This window comes from Chroicocephalus ridibundus, chromosome 16 (genome assembly GCF_963924245.1).
Source record: "Chroicocephalus ridibundus chromosome 16, bChrRid1.1, whole genome shotgun sequence".
In the NCBI taxonomy this organism is placed as follows: domain Eukaryota; kingdom Metazoa; phylum Chordata; class Aves; order Charadriiformes; family Laridae; genus Chroicocephalus; species Chroicocephalus ridibundus.
The window spans coordinates 10,816,925-10,836,139 of record NC_086299.1 but is presented as its reverse complement, the minus strand read 5'-3'; positions in this window follow the sequence as shown (position 1 = coordinate 10,836,139).

Sequence of the window (19,215 nt, the reverse complement as noted above, 5' to 3'; positions counted from 1 at the left end):
ACATTTCAAGATCTGAGCATCGTTGAAAGAGTGAAGAAGCCAGATAAAACAGCAAGGCCTTGTTCTTTTTTTTTTTTTTTTAAAATCTAATTTAAAAGCTCGTTACCTTCTGTAAAAAAGGGGGTTTGAAGTCTTTGATTTCTCCCCCTGGGCAATCTGTAATCCCTCAGCTAAGTCCTGAGCCCTTTAATTAAGACCTCAGTCATTTAAATTGTTAATGAAGATCCATTGGGGGACCATCATTCTCATTCCTGATTTCATCTTGTGCTCGTTAGAGGGTCCTGATTAAAATTCATCATCTCAGAAGATATTTATAACTCTCTGACTATCCCTAGACCTCATTAATTCATAGCCACCTGTTTGGAAAGAGATGGGAGACCTAAAAGGCACCAGGCTGGATCCAGAGCTGGGGTAACACTGTGATGACTGACAGGTCACAATGTTGGCCTTGGCGAGAAGAGCAGCCCCACACAGTATGTGAAGGGACATGACATGTGAAGAGACATGACAAAGGGATGCCATGGGGGTAAGACATGAAGCCAGACTGTTCCTAGCGGGGCAAGAGGAAAGATGGCCAAGCAGTCACCAGCCAGATATGCCAAAGCAGAGAGGAATCCCCTCTCACATCAGGATCCTGGAAGGTACAAAGACTTGGAGATGTTAAGCCATAGGAAGAGATCACCCCATGACTCTTTTTCTGTCCCACTGACACACGTGGGTCCTGCCTGTCTCAACAAGCCACCAGGATACAGCCCACCAGCCTCTGGGTCATCCAGCCTGACTGCCCTGCTCCCTCCACAGCCTGCCTAACACTCAGCTTCTCTCCTGAACCTCAGTGAACCTCAACCAGCCTCATGGACCTCACCCCTGGATGGGCCACGGGGTCCTTTTCATAGCAAAATCCCCCAGGGTAAAAGGGAGGAAACACCAAAGCTTCCAACCCTTCTTCTTCCAACCCATGTCTCAGTTTGCATTACTGTGGGCTTTGCCCCTTCCTCTCCCACCATGTCCTCCTTTGCACCACTGAAAGCTAAACAGAAGATATGCCTCTCCCACTTCTCCTACTCCTTTGCTATCGCCCACATGCTGCCCTTACCTTTTTCTCTCCCTCACTAATGCTGTTTCCCGTAGCTCCCTCTCTGTCTATTCCTTGTTGTCCTTCCACTCCTGAAGTTTGCCATCACTCTGCTGATCTGCTGCACCAGTGGTTTCTCCCCACATCCAGCCCACATCTGGGTCAGGGACCCCAGGGCTGGGGACCAAGCCCAGGGAGCAGAAGATTTCTCTGGAGTCGTTTGTCCCCTTGACTCAAAAGGAACCCTTTCCTTTGGGCTACCCAGTGTTTTTGCTTAGCTTCATATTCTCCTGCTTTGGGTCAGCCTTTAAATAAAAATGCCCTATGAAAATAGGAAAAGAATTTTGTTTCAAGGCTGTCTAATGAAATACTCTGGCACTTCTGAAATGAGACATTTTGCCTTGGAAACATCTAGCAGGACTATGCTGACACTTTCACACACATCCAAACGACTGAAACCTGAACTTACAGCTCCTTTTGGTCCTGCTGAAACCCCATTTTTGGTGAATTACTACGCGTAAAAGGTTCCAGCTGGCTGCTCCCACCGCAGCCCAGGTTTCGCTGCCCTGCATCCCAGCTGAGTTTTGGGACAAGTCATCCCGGGCGCCTTCCACCTTGCGTGTCACCACCAATGCTGTGGCAGTGGTATGCAGCTCACAGCTGTGCTGATGATGTGTGAGGCAGAGGAGAGCTCTCCTTCCTCACATGGTGGCTGAGCCCAGCCGGGTTTGTAGCAATCACCGCATCACGAAGCAGGAAAAAAATCCCTGGGTTGCTGTGGACAACAAAGAGGATGAATAAGAAGGATGATAAATGCACTTTGAATCTCTTTGCCTCTAGACAGACACATTTAAAAGTGACCTGCAAGGGACCTTCCCCTTTTGGTCCCAAATAATAGAAGCTCTGAATGGGTTTTAACACTGGGTTTATTCCCTTTCTGCTTTTTTTGTTCCTATTAGAAATTCAGGTCCTTGTGCAGGCTCCTGAATGAGTGAGTGCAATGGGGATGTAACAGGAGGGAAGAGTGAACACAAGGGAATGAAAAATGTTTTTTAAACACTTTCCAAAGTGCCAGGCTTTTATCCGGCTGGAGTGGGAGAGGACACTGTTGAACGCAGTTTGCTTTGTGCATGACAGATTTATTTAACTCCAACAATTGTGTCACGGTTTGGAGAAAGGAAGCCTTTGTAGAAGTTACAGCTCTCCATGGCAAGCAATCTCTATGCCCTTGCTGGAGCGAGGCCACTTTGCATGGAAGAATGAACTGCTTATATGGGGTGAGATGACCCCAGAGCCCACTGCTTGCCAGGAGGCATGATCTGGGATGGTCCGTCTTACAGCAGCTTCAAGCCCCAGCTTTGCCCTTGTTAGCCAGGAAGGCATCATGACTGCATGAGTCCAGCCCAAAGAGCAGGGCATCTCTTGGGCAACGGAAAGACCCAGGACCTGACACAGAAATCCCCGACTGCTACCAACTTCCCTTGAACTTCCCACAGGAACACGCTTATGTTTGAAGTCATCCAGGCAGCACTGGAGTAAATTATGTGTGATCACAGAATCACAGAATGGCAGGGGTTGGAAGGGACCTCTGGAGATCACCCCGTCCCACCCCCTGCCAGAGCAGGGTCACCCACAGCAGGTGGCACAGGAACGCCGCCAGGCAGGGTTGGAATGTCTCCGGAGACGGAGACTCCCCCACCTCTCTGGGCAGCCTGTGCCAGGGCTCTGCCACCCTCACAGCAAAGAAGTTCCTCCTCATGTCTAGGTGGAACTTCTCATGGTCAAGTTTGTGCCCATTACAATAGGCACCTGTTATTTTGATATCTGAACAAAGGGTGACCTCCCGTCCACCTGGGTTGACCAGGACTAACCATGCTGCCTCAACAGATCCCCATATGGGAAAGATCTTGGCAAGCTTCATGGGGACTCAGCTGTAACTGGAGTTTGGCTGCCTAGAACTAGGTCCCAGGAGTATTTCTAAGGCAGGCAGTGTGCTAAGAGGGCTGTTTTGGAAACAGGGCTATTGCCTTGTATCCAGGACTGCTGAGCAGAGTCCCTGCTCCTGCCTTCCCAAGGTCCATGGAAAGGCATCAATTTCCAAGGATCACCTTGGTAAATATACCAGGGAGTCGCTCAGCCTTTCCCTTTGGGCTTCTTTGCTCCACAATAAGCAAGGGCTGATGGTTTGGAGAGATACGGAAAATGTTTGTCAAGGACAGTACCCTCCAGCTCCTGTCTTCTGCTGGCAACACTCTGTGTTACGGGCAAAGGAGAAGTCTTCTGCTAATGGGCACAGCACCATGACAGGTCTCACCCAGCCCTGGAAGAGGACAGAAATCTCACTCGGGTCAAAAAAAAATGAACACCAACAACATCTTTTGATGTTTTGAGATGAAAAAATAGCCAGAGTGGCAAGACGATGCTATCCCTCGACTCTTCCCACACAGGGCGAGATGTGCCGTGGATGAGCCCCAGCCACCCACCAGTGGCCACCCCACCGAGGCACCTGGTCACCAGCAGTTCGTGCGGGCAGTGCAGGGTGGGTACAGCCCCCAGGCAGCCCACGGGCCCCCAGGCACCCCGGGCGTCGTGGCTGGGACCCTGTGACGCCCATGCAGCGTGGGAGCGGACACCGCAAGTCGCTGCCTCCCTCTTGTGGGCAAATCTGGGGAAGGACAAGGGGAGCACCCAAGGAGCCCTGGCAAGGCTGGCACCCACAAAACCACCACCCCCCTCGCCCCATTTGTTGCACCAAACGGTGAACCCCTGCAAGGCAAGCTGCACTCTCCAGCACGTGGGAAAACAAATGTGTAGAGACCCAAAAGGCTCATATAGCCACCCAGACACTCGTGGTGGGCACATATAGCCAAACAGTGCTCCCCTGACGGGCACACTCAGATCTTGCTCTCTGCGGGTGCGAATCCTGGACTGAGCCAAATCAGGGGCCAAAGGATGTGTGACAGTGCAGGGACCGCAGTCTTGGGCCATCTCTAATAGGCTGCCTGACTCTTGGGTTGGAGGAGATTTGGCTCCACCACAGGCACAGCAAGATGGTGAGCGCTGGCTGGAGCACGGGAGAAGAAAGCAGTCTGTCCACTGCAATAACCAATCCACGGAGCATTTGGGAGCAGACAGCAGCAAAGGGCAGAGCAACATCTCCACAGGACCTGTTGCTTACTGGGATCTGTGGTTCCCTGTCTGGAAATGCAGGTTGCTCCAAGACCTGTGAGCTTCCAAGCCTTTGGTAGGCCATTTGGGTCCCCGCATGGGACTGGAAGGAAAAGGGGAATGGAGAGCCAAGGGAGCTATTAAAATCCCCTTCGTGGACACGGTGGGTGGCAGAATATTCCCAGCTTCTTCCAGAGTCACTGAGGTAGCCCCAAGGGATGCTTTAGGAGGCCTGAAGATGAAAAGAAAAAGGCTGAAAAGAAATAGCCAGGGGAACAGAGCAAGAATATGCAAACTCAGCTAAGACCTGCAAGGAAATGATAAAGGCCAGGGAAAAACAGAGAAAAATAACACTGCCAAGAGGGCTACTGGGAATAAGAAGGAATTTTGCAAATTGCAGCAAAGGGAAAGCAAATACAGTGTGAGTCAGCCCATTAATAAATGAGAGGGGAACGCAAATTAATGAGAATTCAGAAGCAGCTGAGGTACTGACCTGCTTTCAGATTTTCTGTTGCGTTCCCAACGCAACAGGGTTTTAGGAGGCGTTAACCCTTTCCTCTGTACCCTGCAGGACTGGGCATGACGTTGGTCAGCTCAGAAAGACTGGGATTTCCAAAGGAGCCTGTGGCACTACAGTGGCCTCCTTTGTGCGCTTGTGCAAAGCTTCGTCACAGCTGAATCACGAGTGTCCGTGAACATCTATCTCAGCCGCCGTGTGTTGCTCCCCGTTGGGCACTCTTCCCTGCAGACCCTCCTTCACGTGTGGCTGGGGTCATGTGAGAGCCTGGGGAAGGTCTTCTCTCCCACATGCCCCACGTCTCTTCTTCATTCTCCCACTCTCCTTATTTTTTCCATCAATCCTATTTGCTTTGAAAAAATTTTCGGAAGCTTTTTGCCAGCCAGCTAGAGTCATGAGCCCACACGGGGAACCAGCTCCTCTTTCCACCCTGTCTATCAACCGCCTGGGAATTGCGGGGGTCTTAGCCAGTATAAACCAGTATAGCTCCATTATGGCCGTGAGAGGGTTCCCTGTAATACCAGAAGCCTTTGGCCAAAAGCGGAGAGGGTCAAAGCATTTGTTGTTGATAACACAGACCAGTGGCATGTCTGCTCCATTTATCACTGTCTCTTTGGGAGGTCCCAGCACAGCCTCTCCCCTGAGCAGTGGCAGCTTGTTTTATGGATCGTCTCCTATTTGATGATGCATTCATTGATCTTTGCCACCATCAACCTGTGAATTCCTCATTTCCAAACTAATCTGCATCCCTCCAGTATCCACCAGCACCTGCCTTGGCCTGAACCTTCCCCTTCTGCTCTCAGCAGCATTATTCACAGGGCAAGGTCCTCCTCAGCCAAAGCGACCTCTGAGTCATGCTGAGTTTTGTCCTTCACTTCGCAGCAGCCCAAAGACCCTTCACAGCAATCATCCTAACAGGAAACAATGACTTCTGTGTCCTGATTTTGCAAGGAGAAACTTGTCTGCAGACCCTCCTTCTTTAAAGGGTCTTATTCCTACAAGACCATCCAGGAACAAGGGATGGTAGGTCCCAGGATGGAGGGGAGCTGGATGGGCTTGTTAGAGGCAGCAGGATTAGGGAAGCCTGTCGTTGAAGCTGTTATTGCCTCTGACAAACTTTCCCTGTCCTGGCTGCAGTTTCCCAGGCTGGATGCCTGTTTACACCGAGTAGCTTAAGCTTTCAGTTAAACCGGCACCACTGTCAGTCAGGGAATGAAAACCCGGCTTTGAAAACCATTCCAGAGTGCTGCAAATGATGCAAGAGTCAGAGAGACTGCCAGGGAGGTGTGCCTGGACTTCCAGGGTTTTTTTTTCTCTTCTTCCTTGTCTGACTTTTAAAATAAATGTCTGTTTGTCTCCCAAAGTACCTGGAACTTGCACTTTCAAGTGTATTTTATAGCTCCCTCTCCAATCCTCTCCAAACTGGGATATGGGCAGGCAGAAGGTGGCACACTGAGTCCCACCTTCTCTGAGGGTGCCTCTCATCAGGTCCATCTCTTGATCTTCTGTTGGGATTAGCTGCCACTGGCTGAAGCCCTGCTCCAGAGTTTGAGCTCTGAGTAATGACCGAATGAGAAGATCCAAGCCTGGATCTACAGGGGCAGAGAAGTATGGGATGGGGACACCGGACTCGTTCCTCCTCCACTCTGCACTCAGCCTTTCCATCCCAAAGTACTCGGGAGGGTGTTATACCAACTTCTCCCCAGGCTTTGGCTGTCCTGTGTGTCCTACCTCAGCTCCCCATCGCCTCAGCATGGAAGATCTTGTGCTGTGGACACAACCACTCCCAGGACTACCACTCCTTGCTGAGCCCTTCGCCTCCTTTTCTTCCTCATTGCGTTTCCAGCCAGGCTTCATCCAAATGGGTCTGTGGTGGTGCTGGCTGGGCGATGGATGTGAGTATCTGGTCTGGGTGTGTTAAGAGGTCTCCTTGGGGCCAAACTGGATGAATTTGGGGGTCTTGCTGCAGAGGCTGGCTTATTAGCTCACGTAATTTATCTCAGAAGGTGAGCACAGTGAATGCAAGCATCTCCCTGCCTCTGTCTGTGTATGTTGTGTGTGTGTGTACATATATGTCTGTGCATGTCGGTGTAATGTATTCCTTAAGAGGGGTTTCAACCTCTCTTACCTCTAAGCACAGTCCAGCAGCAGAGCACGTTGTTCAGAGAGGCTGTGCAATTTGGATAAAGCCCTGACTAAGCTCACCTAATCTCATGGGTGATGTTGCTTTGAGCAAGACATTGGACCAGAGACCTTCTGAGGTGCTTTCTGACATGAACTGTCCTGTGATCCTCCGGTCCTGTGCAGACTGTGTGATCCTCCGGTCCTGTGCAGACTGGGGCTGCGTATTGTATACAGGACTGCATATAGCAACCAGCCTAACAAACAAGACCACAGAATCATAGAATCACAGAATGAGTTGGGTTGGAAGGGACCTCTAAAGGCCATCTAGTCCCACCCCCCTGCAGTCAGCAGGGACATCTTCAACTAGATCAGGTTGCTCAGAGCCTCATCCAGCCTGGCCTTGAGTGTCTCCAGGGATGGGGCCTCCCCCACCTCTCTGGGCAACCTGGGCCAGTGTCTCACCACCCTCAGTGTAAAGAACTTCTTCCTAATGTCTCACCTAAACCTGCCCTGCTCTAGTTTAAACCATTGCCCCTCGTCCTATTGCTCCACGCCCTTGCAAACAGTCCCTCTCCAGGATTGTCCCCCTGTACTCAGCACTGGTGAGGCCACACCTTGAGTATTGTGTCCAGTTTTGGGCACCTCAATACGAGAGAGATCTCGAGGTGCTGGAGCAAGTGCAGAGGAGGGCGACGAAGCTGGTGAAGGGCCTGGAGAATAAATCTTATGAGGAGCGATTGAAGGAGCTGGGACTGTTTAGTTTGAGGAAGAGGAGGCTGAGGGGAGACCTCATCAGACTCTACAACTACTTGAAAGGACATTGTAGAGAGGTTGGGGCTGGTCTCTTCTCACTGGTAATTAGCGATAGAACAAGAGGGAATGGCTTCAAGCTGCAACAGGGGAGGTTTAGACTGGACATTAGGAAAAAATTCTTCCCAGAAAGAGTGGCCAGACACTGGAATAGGCTGCCCAGGGAGGTGGTGGAGTCACCATCCCTGGATGTGTTTAAGAGTCGTTTAGATGTGGTGTTGGGGGATGTGGTGTAGGGGAGAACTTTGTAGAGCGGGGTTGATGGTTGGACTCGATGATCCCAAGGGTCTTTTCCAACCTGAATGATTCTATGGTTCTATGACTTCCTGTAGCCCCCTTCAGGGACTGGAATGGGCTCTAAGGTCTCCCCGGAGCCTTCTCTTCTCCAGGCTGAACCCCCCCAACTCTCTCAGCCTGTCCTCGCAGCAGAGGGGCTCCAGCCCTTTGATCACCTTTGTGGCCTCCTCTGGCCCTGCTCCAACAGGTCCATGTCCTTCTTGTGCTGAGGGCTCCAGAGCTGGACACAGTAAGATGGTTTCTTTCTACAAACTTTGCCTTTCTTTTAGCCTTAGAGCATGGCAACACCAGCAACAATGGCACTCCAGGGTGCTCGCTGCGTATTTGTGCACGGCCAAGGGTCTGTGTGCAGCCATGCAGCCAAGTCGCCATGAGTGTCAGATGGAGCTTGTCTGGGCTCTGCGCATCTATCCTGTATTTTTAACCCGACCTCCTCTTGACCTTAATGTCTGCAGCTACAACTGGAGCCTTAGAGCCAAAAGCCTCCCAGAAGCAGTGGTGAGGTTCCAGTAAGACACTCCTAATTGTTTCCAAACAGCTATTATAACATGCACTGTCAGTTCGGAGCCAGTCAGCGTCCCTGCCCTGGTGTCAGGCCAAGACGCAGAGCGTGCGGTGCAGACCATGAATGTAGAGCCTCAGAGAAGCCAGAGGATCAGCTTGGTCCCATTTGGTTCCCTTGGGGTTTGCGGAGCACCAAGGAAGCTGTCCTTATCCAGCCCTTCTCCCTGTGCATTTCACAATTTACCCAGATTAAATTTTCCCTGCACTCCCCAGGGATGCACTTGGCCCTCGCTCCTGTGGAGCCCTGGAGAGGGTGCCTCAGAGGTGGCTTTTTAAGGAACAAGATGCAGAAACAGAGTTAAGCTAGGGAGCAGATGATAGCTTTTCCTCTGCCCACACCACCTCCCACCCCAACCGTAGCCAAGCGAGGCACAGAGCACAGCGAGGCTTCAAAATAGCATGGAATTGGCTTAAACCTCTTGCAATCTTGTTTAAATATTACGTTCGTTAATTTGGTTTATAGGCCTTCTGCTTTCGGGGTGCTTAAGCTGCTTTCAAAACAGTCTGTCGACTTTTTCCTCTGCAACTGGGAGGATTAGAAAACAAGTTTTATTTGAAATGAAAACTGAGAGGCGTAGGTATTCACGGGACTCCAGCATCTTGGGTTATTAGGGGAACAACGACGGGCTGAAACCCTGCGCGTTGGCGGCACCTCAGCACACGCCAACACCCGCGTGCGCCCGTGCTCGGGGAGTGTTGTGTGAGTTCCCGGCTGTATTCTGGCACCGACAGGATCGCCAGTCACAGATGTGAAACAATTCAACTGTCTTGAAAACATCAGGCTCCAGAAAACATGAGACTGGCTGAAAAATCACGCTTCTTTAATAGATGCTTTTTATTTGTCTCCAGCAGCCAGGGCTTTAAGGAAAACACTAATTTTAGAGAGACTCGCAATACTGTCGCCCAGGTTGGCAACGTTACACCTGATAGAGCTAGGAGCGCAGCCGCAGCTTCATTCTTGGGTTTTAATGCTTTTCAGGTCTTCCAGAAAATTTCACTTTTTGGATTAAAGCTTCCCAGTTTTGTCATATTTTGATCTACTGCTGTTGATGTTTCTCCTTAATGTCAATGCAAAATAGCTCTGGACGAAACTCATTTTCTCCTGTTCCTCTCATTTTCTCCCATTCTTCTCCTTTTCTCCCACCAAGCAGTGTGACGCAGTTGTCCAACCCAGTTCCACACCCACCCAGCCAGCCGTGGTGCACAGGAGCCCTCAGCCCGAGGATATCTCCATGTGACCAAAGAGCCGCCCAGCAGAGGCAGGACACGTCTTGCTCTTCCATTCTCCGAAATCACACCAGCATGATCAGGGCGTGTGGGGAATAAATGTAAAACTGCAGCTGAACACCCAGCCCTGCACGAAAATGCCCAGGAGGCAGGATGTAACTGAGACCTGGCTCAGCCTCCTCCATTCCCGCACTGTCACAGGTGGCTCTCACAGCAAGGTCTGGTGCTAAGGCAGTGTTTCCTATTATAAAACACTGTTTTCAGTTACTTACATTTCACCAGACTCTAACCGCTGGGCTATTTTCCATCTCAGCCAGCTACAGGGTTGACTGCCTTTATAGTCACCAGAGAAATAGGGGCTTCTAGGGAAAAAATCACATCATCCTGAGGCAAGCATTGCAGGTAGGACAAAGTTTCTCTAGAAGGTGCCTACACCACTGGCTCTCCCATAGATACCTGGTGTCTACGGAGGATTCAATTAATCCCACCCTCAGGTACAGTTTTGGGCTGGATTGTCTGCAGGGGAAACCTAAGCCAGAAGAGTTGGGCCAAGGAGAAACAGCATTTGGCCTTTGCTTAAATAATTTGTCTGTGTGTATGTGAGTGCCTGTATGTCAATGTTGTCACAACTTTTGCCAAGTTATGAGCATCATAAAGATTTCAGGTCACACATAACTAGAGAAGACCCAAGGAACCGGTCTTTCCAATGATCCTGCCCATTCTTCTTCTACAGTTCATGATGATGGGATCTTAGCTAGTGAAGGGCATCTTGCAGCATTTTCAACCAGAGGCACTACACATCCAAGGGTGACGGACACCATACTCAAGAAGGACTCTTCCCAGAGTTACACAAGATGCTCCCCTTGCTCCACACAGTCCAGCAACAGAGCAGTAAGTGGGAAAAGGAGCTGATAGAAATGGACGAGAAGAAAAAAGTGATGTGAGGTGAGATTAAAATTAATATGGTTGACACAGAACAGTGGTAAAGGCCCATGGTTTCAGCACCGGGGTTTGGGAAGGGCCAGAAAAGCAGGTTAAGTAGCAAAGAATTGGAGGCAGAGGGGACTACAAAAAGGCGAGGTTTCCAGCATCAAGACCTGCAGATGTTCCTGACTGATGATGGCAGCTGGAATGAGGCTCAGCTGAAGACGGTTGTCAGGCATCCAGTAGCTGTGCCAGGGCTTGACAGAGGACTGAAGTCCTAGTGAAATCCTAGTCCAGACAGATCAGGTCTTAAATCTCCCTCCATGCCAGATGAGAGGGTAGGTGCGTGGCACGTTTCTCTCTCCATCCCATCCTCCGGTGAGGGATGGAGAAATGGTAGAGGGGAGGAAAGGAGAGACAGATGATGAACAGCACAGTCTAAGCCTTGTCAACTCCAGCTGTGAAATTTCCAAGAGACAGGACTTGCCCTCCATGGGCACCAAAAATCAACACTCAGCACCAGCAAGACCCACAATTTCCTCGCAGGTGAAATGCCACAGCACCAAAGGAAACCCCGGAGTGAAGCCAACTGGAGGACATTGTCTCTGACACCTGAGGTAGATGTTTGTGAGCATGGCTGTGCTGGAACAGAGGAGCTCAGCATATTGCTAGATGGAGTCTAAAGCCACCCCAAGCTCTCCAGCTATCCTACCATCTCTGATCTTTCTCCAGATTTGGATGCCAGGACTGGCACAGAGATCTACCAAATGGAAAAGAAGGGAAATAATGGCCAGGATCAGAAGAAATAACTTGGGGAAATGCCTGAAGCCACAACAAGCACCTCTCTGTGCTTCTCCCACCCATCGGGTGCAGAAAGGGGAACAGTGACAGTGAGGACCAGGAGACTAGGTCTCCCAGCACACTACCACCGAACAGAAGGGAGACACCAGGAGACATAGCCACCACCCTGGAGGAGACCGTGAAGAAATGGGACCAGTCCCAGCTTTTACTAAAACGTCACCGTTTCAGCCAGGTTGGGTTGCTTAGGTACAAACCTCACCATGAGCTAAAAACAAATACATATGTCGGAAATAAGCACATTCCCCCCACCCGCAGGTACGGGGCTGGCAACATTCGTCTCCCAGCAGCCTGGTCAGTGACGGAAAAGGGGTGGCAAGGCTTCCTGAGGTCGGGGGTGCAGAGGGCTGGGTTTTGGGGTTGGGAAGGTACCTGCAGAGAGCTCTGTACTTCGGACCAGCGCGGCTAGATGGCACTGTGTACTCTTCCAGGAGTGGCACGTCCAAGCACAGCTTTCGTGCCCAAGAATTTAATATCCCGAATGTTTTCGGTCACTGTTGAACCTTTCCTCTGAGAAGCGGCTTATCTGAGGGATGGCGTGGGCCGTTGGGAGTTTTGTCACGGACAGGGCACAGGCGACCTTCTCAGGGAGGAAAACTCTGGCAGAATTTTCTGTCTCAGGGTTGTCTTAGCAAAGGGGAGTGTGCATTTAAAGCAAGAAAAAAAAGGCCGTTTCCAGCCACCCACAAACAGCAGAGACAGGAATTGAGGCGTCAGGCTAAGAGTGGTCTCCTACCATTGCATCTATGGAGAGCCCCATGTTCACGTCCTGTTTATCCACAACCTCTGAGGAAGATGAATGAGGGACACCCCCCCAGGGGTCCCTATACAACAGAGTGCTGGGACAGGGTGTCCCCATGTTGTTATGTCAGTACTTGTGTGGGAGATGGGGACCTGGATTTGGGGGTGCCAAACCCTGAGAGACCCACCTCAGCTTCCTCCGTCCAGTAGCAAAGCTGGACACACACATCCCTGCCTGGTGGAGAACCTGCAAGGAGCCCACCAGAATCTTCTGCAACCCTGGAAGATATTAGGTCACCCGGGCAAATGGGCAAAGATCAGAAAAAGAGGGAAAGGGCATCAGATATGAACGGAGGAGTGGACGAGCAGGGTCAGGCAGCAGAGTGGGGGATCACGAAGCCCTGCCGCTGCTTTTTGGTGACTCGAAATTTGTTCGGGGGTCGATCTGAGATGAAAACCCAGAAGCAGCCTTTGCAAAAGGCAGAGCAGTCTGGCCCATCGCTCCCCTTTTCCTCCAGCTGGTGGGCTCAAGCTGGGAGGCTGGAAGACACCACCATACCGTGGTCCACCAGCTGGGAGCCCGCCATCCCTCGCCCAGCGGTCTGCACGGGAGTCGGGAGAGTTTAACGTCTCGGGAGCCGGGCTCCCATGTTCTCCTCTTGCTACCAGCTGGTCAGGCGGGCTGCCAAGGGTATGCTGGCAGGAAACCGGGCAGTTTTCCATCAGGATTTCATCCGCAGCGACGGATCTCCGGGGAATATATCCATCCTGATGAATCAGCAGTCTCTGGTGGGAGTCGGGCTGCCCGCTGGAGGGGTTAACGTCCAGTGCTCAGGAAAGGTGCGAGTCCCCACATCAGGCAGGTGTCAGCTAATCCATCCCCCCCCAAATCCATCCCCCACCGGAGGCCTCTCCCTAATCTGTTACAGTCGGCGTTTGCCCTGGGGCCGCGGATCTGATATCTCTTCCGAGTGCGGTGTCAGTATTAACTATTATAATTCTGGATATTCTTGTTAGCCATGCAAATGTCCAGCCCGGGTTGGAATCTCGCTTAACTTTTCGGCTTCATCAACATCCTGTGGCAAATTACTTCATGCGGAGACACTCTTGTTTATCATCCCCGGCCACCACCTGTTCATCTCACCGCGTTCCTGCGCTATCCCGCAGGCAGAGCAGACCCTCTCCACTGCCCTCCCTTGTCCTGATCCCTATTGCACACCGCAAAATTTTGGCCCTGGCGCTTTATTGCAAAAATCTGTGGGTTTTGGTGGGCTGCGGGCAGTGCGGGATGCACTTGCTCTGGCGAGACGGCTCCGCTGTTTGCAATGCATCTGCTCGTGGCAGAGCCCACTGGAGTCCATGGGAAGCTCTTGCATGAAGAAGACCCATCCCCCATGAATAAGGACCGCACGCCAAGCCCCTTGCAGTCAGTGCAGCCCTGGGGTCAAAAGTACCCATGGAATAGGATGGCAAAAAGTAAACTCTTACTAAAATTTGCTAGGACAGGGACAAGAAGTGGCTTTCTGCTCCTACTCCGCGTGAGGCTCCTATTTATCACGTGGGAAGCAGGTGTAGAGCTCAAATGGAGACCAAATGGCAGTGGGACAGAAAAATGTTAACAAGACAAAAATCAGCGAGTGCTGCGCTGAGCTCTGTAGTGTGATTAATAAAACAAACACATAAAAAAAATCTCTGTTTCAACACATGGCCAGAAATGCAGAGTGTCGTGCTATCGAGGCTATTCTGCCCTCTGAATACCCGCCTTTCTGTTTGGGTTCACGCTAAAATACTCTAACGTGCTTTCAATTTTTTTTTTTTTTAATTTTTATTTTATTTTTACAAATGCTCAAACTTTCCTGCCACAAATTATTCTTGGCTGGGTTACAAGTAGAACGGCCGCGTATAGCCATTTCTTTAAAAAAAAAATAAAATAAAAAAGAATAGAAAGAAAAACGGTTTATGAGATATTTTGGTTGCGTGGTTTTTTTCTACCCTAGCATGCGGTGAAAGTTCAGGAGTTCTCGCCTTTTTCCACCCAAAAAGCCCCTCCTGAGCTGAAGCTCAACCTCCAGCAGCTTTGACATGATCTCACCTTTACAAACCACGCACTTGGAAAGCACGTTACTACAAACAAACCTGGGTCCATCTCCATCCGTGGCCTCTTCTTTCACCCAAAAAAAGCTGTCTAGGACTACTGTGAGGACAGGCTGGCATCAACAGCCCCAGCCACGAAAAATCATAACTCAAGGTGCTGCAAAATTGCCGCTTTAGCGTAAAAATCAAGAATAAACCAGCAATAAACAAGTAAATCTTATCTGCCTTTTGCTCCCAGGCGCTCTCAGGTTGTGGTTTTGAACGATGAAGGCTGGAAACTTCTTGGGGCAGGGGATATGAAAACAAATTGTCACGCAAGCACACTACGGCACTAAGCTGAGAAGTCAAGGAAAACAAGGAGCATCATCAAGACTCATAAAGAGCCTTGCTGCAAGAATTGGCACCTCCGGCAGCCCAGCACAAATATCCCCACATCATGGGAGTTCATGGGCAGTTTTAGGATAATTAACCCCCAAGCACATTAGTCCAAGCAAAACTAATTACTTTCACGGAACAAAAAAGATTGTTTTACAGGCGATGTTGTTCTTTGGCCTGTCTCTTTTGGAAAATGGCACCAGTTAAATGAAATCAATTTTATTAACTGACAGTGCTGTGAGAGGATTTATGGAAAAGGACTGTTTGATGGTCTTTTAATTACAGACCTGATGTCCGTTACCAGAGCTGACAAGTTGCACATGCTGGAAAAGAGAGAAGATCATCTCTGAGCTGAAGACCTTCCTCAGCCTGGTAGAGATTCAGTTCAGAAACATATTTTTTCCTGCACTTCTTCCTTTAGTGAGTCCTAAATCGAGCTCTCTTGATTTTTAGCAATACTTATAGGACTCAAGGGCACAAGCCTGGTGATACCTCACCCAGAGAGGTGGTTTTCATCCCGTCAGAAGTCAGCTGGGCTGCCTCGGAGAAAGGCGAGAGGCAGACCTCAATCCACACTGCTGCTTTGCAGCCCAGCCTTGCCAGCATCTCTCAGCACTACCCAGTACCCCCCACCACGCGCCAGATTCTTGCTTAGGGGTGTCTGTGTCTGCAGACACGGGTGCTCCGGGGAGACCCACACCACTGCCCAGGGAAGGAGGTGAGAGGCACCCAAAGCCACCATCCAGTGGTTATTTCTCTCTCGTTCTATCTGATCCAGGGGAGACAGTGCATTTCAGGTACTGGGCTGTGCCAAAGCCTTCTTTTGACGAGGGGCCTGATCAAGAGTACATGGGTTTCTCATAGAAAAGCAAGATCTCCTTCCTGAGCCTTTCGATTCGTGATGTTTTTTTGGTTGCTAGGCATCCCTGGCCCAGCGAGGTGACAGAAGTGTCAGGATGAAGTTGATTTGACCGGAGGATGAAGTTGATTTGAAGGGAATGAGCAATGGATAGCCCATAGCAGCCCATGGCCTTGGGGTGAGGTGCAGAGGGGTGCACCAGAAGCCCTGCCGCCTGGTCCTGCAGGGAGAGATTGCCTCGCAGGCCCCCAAGATGGGGAGGTCTTGCCTCGCTGGAGATTGTTTGGGTAAATCGTGATGGATCGTGCTCCGATGTCGAGAGTCGAGGTGCAGCGGGAGGCTGAGAAACTTAACATTGAAAATGTTTTAAAGCAAAGAGAACATCAAAAGATCTCCAGGAAACGGCAAACACCCAGAGTTCAGCAATCTCTGAAACAGATCCCCTCCTCCCATCTCCATGTCTGGATAAGAGAGACTCCCAAGACAAAGGGCGATCAAGATCAGAGAAGATGGTAAGCTATAAATCAGCCACCTCTCTCTTTTCACCTCCCTCCCTCTGCCCTCCAGGCTCAGGAAACCCCTGGAGCCGAAAGACACAAATTCAAACAGCAAGATGACTCCTCCCGTATCCTCCTCGAGGGACTTGCCCCAGCACAGCCCCCAAGCCTTCCTCCGAATGCTGCCCAACTCACGGAGATGCTGGGTAGGGAGTGCAAGCCACTCTCCAGGGCTGCGGTTTTTATCTGACGTGCCAAATTTAGTCTCTTCCAGAAAAGTCAAATCAGCCTCAAAATCCTCAGACTCATTCTCTACCTCTGGAAGAGTGTTTTCTGATAAATCTGGCTGCGAGGCTTCAACCCCCAGCGGAGCTCGGTCCTGCACGCCCACCGAGCAGGCATCGGACCTGGGCACTAGGCACACGTCTTGCAGGGGCATTTACCCCATAGCACATCACGAGCTGCTCTCTGGTGTGGGGCAGCCACCTCTCCTCCTGATGGCCAGGCAGGCAGGGGTGAGACGGCCCTTTGTTTTTTAATGCTGAGATGCATTTCTCAGGTGGATTTGGGGTAGGCATTCCCGATGGTGGGTATGCCTCTCAGTGGGGTTGATGCCAAGCTGAGCTCCTTCCCCTCCATGCCCGCAGCCTCCTCCACCTCTGACCGTCCCACTGCAATGTGGGGTGTGGTGTGGAGATGGGTGAGGAGAAGACATGTCAGGAATAAAACAGAAGCGTGGGGCAGGATTTGCCCTTCAGAAGGGCCCACGGTGAAGCAGCAACGCAGGGAGCGCAGCATGTCTCCAGTGTAAGGGGATACGGTCCTCAGTGGGTGCTGGCTCCGGTTCAGGGGGATGTTTTATGAGCGCGCATGCATTAGTGCAGTTGCCAGGTTACTGGGCAGACAAACTATGTTCGGCCTTTCTGGGTGAGATCTCATGTCCACGAGGCTGTGGGTCAGGAGCAGAGGTGCCGTCAGCCCCAGTCTGCGTGCATGGCTGTAGTACGGCCTCGAGACAGGAGCAGGAGCCCAAAGGCAAAAAGAGGAAGAAAAGGAAAGGAGGGATACCTGGGGGGGAAACGCTGAGTGGCAGCCCCTGTTAGTACCACGTCTGGGGCACCTCTGACCTGAGCAGACTGACCCTCCCCAGCTTCATCATCTATCCAGCAAAGCTACCATGAGGAAGGGACGCATCTCCCTTTTGGCATTTCCATGCTGCGTGTATCAGCTGTCACATTCACCAGCCTCTCCTCCTTGCTTGTCTTCATCCATAGGAAAGCAGAAGCTTTATCGTGCTCCATTTCCTCACTTCCAGACAGCACAGGCAGCTCTTGCCTTAGACCCTCTTGGCTTTCTGACTTGGAGAGGCTCATGTCACCTGCTTGGGTAGGATCTGGACTTTTGGACCTTCCTTACTTAACTAGGCTGGAGCAGGCTGCCAGGTCCTACTGGGGTCATCTATCTCCTCAGTCCTCCCTCCTTCTGTGATCACAGGAAAGCAATAGCCAGACTGCTGGGGTGCATGAGTGGAAACCTTTTTGAGGGAATAGCTGCAGATGACACCTAACAAACAGTCCCCAGAGCTTGCCTGGAGCACACTCTCGCGGAGGGCTTTGTGAAGCAACATGAACCCCTGTGCTCCCAGCAGGACACGTTGTGCATTTGGGGGGGTTCCCCTTCTGGTGCTGGGGTCTGCACTCATAAAGTAAATGATTTGCAAGATGGGATTAGGGGGGTTTGGAGCCAGACAGGTCTTTCTGCCAACTGTGCAGTTGTGCCAGTGAGTCGTATGGGGCTGTCCATGTCTCTGCAGAGGGTCCTGCTGGGTGGGAGGGATTGCTGTTTCTTCCTTTACACCCCACCATGACTGCAGCAATCCTCCAGTAGTGCTCCAAGATCCCCTCCCATGCGGAGAGGTGGGTTAGAGACCAGTGAGAGCAGCACCAACCACAGTGAGACCCAGTGCCCAGGAACAGCCAGGCTCCACACATCTCCCAGTGCCCTTCCCAAGGCTTGAATCACCAGGGGAACGTTCAGGCAAAGCCCGAGCAGGCAGTCGATTGACTAAACGGTGAGCGAGGAGCTTACATCTAGGACAGCTTTACAGAGAACACTATCTGACCTGCATAGTCCCCCCCAAGACATTGACTTAAGATTTCTGCCAAGTCTTTCTTCCAGTGCTTAACACCTGCTTGGTGTCCCTCAGTCTGTGAAGCTCTCCGAGCACCTCCTTCTTCCCAAAGACTGGCAGTGACCCAGAAAGGGGGTGCCCCTGATTTACCATCTGCAGGCCCAACCTGAAACACTCACCCTCCAGCTCAGCATGGTGGCCAAACGTGGCCAAGAGGTGGGGAACTCAGTCCCAGCTTCCACCATCCTCTACCAGTCCATCCCCCAGGAGTGCCCCAGCTCTAAGGACATTTGAGGTGCAGGTTGGGAAGAAGGAGGAGTCTCCTCATCCCACTGAACCTGGGCTGTGACACTACCAGGAACGTAATTCGTATCATCTGGTGGAAAAACATGAGAGCCTTGTGGTTACAGCCCTCAGCTATGAGGAAGCTGGGGCTCTGCTGCCTCTGCCTGGCCTGGCCCTTGCAAAACAGAGAACACCTAAACTTTGCTGTAGACAACCAAAGCTGCGTTGCACGGGAAGAACCAGGAGACAAGGAGCACCTCCACCTCCACAGACAGTTCCTTGGGAATGCGGTAGGCATGGATTGGGCCCCACGCACAGCGGCTAAGTAGCACTGGTGCTGGATTGGTGCTGGCAACAGGCACCCACATAAAGTCAGCTGGGGGAAGGTCGCAGCAGGTGCAAAGGCTAAAGGTGTGACCAAAGGGACTGTGTGAACCCCTTTGCTTGTGAGAGTCCAAGACCTTCCCCTGATGTTGGAAAGGTCTGGGGTGCTGTGCATCCCCCTCCACCCCTTGGGGAAAGCCCAGCAGCGGGAGGTAAAGGCAAAGAGGGAGAGCTGGCTGCAGGCTAGGGGTGACTGCCATACCCCCATGGTGAGGACCAGCTCTGGAACCTACTGGGAACATGCTCAGGGCAAGTGGAACAAGTGCCTGAGATGGGATTTTCTCA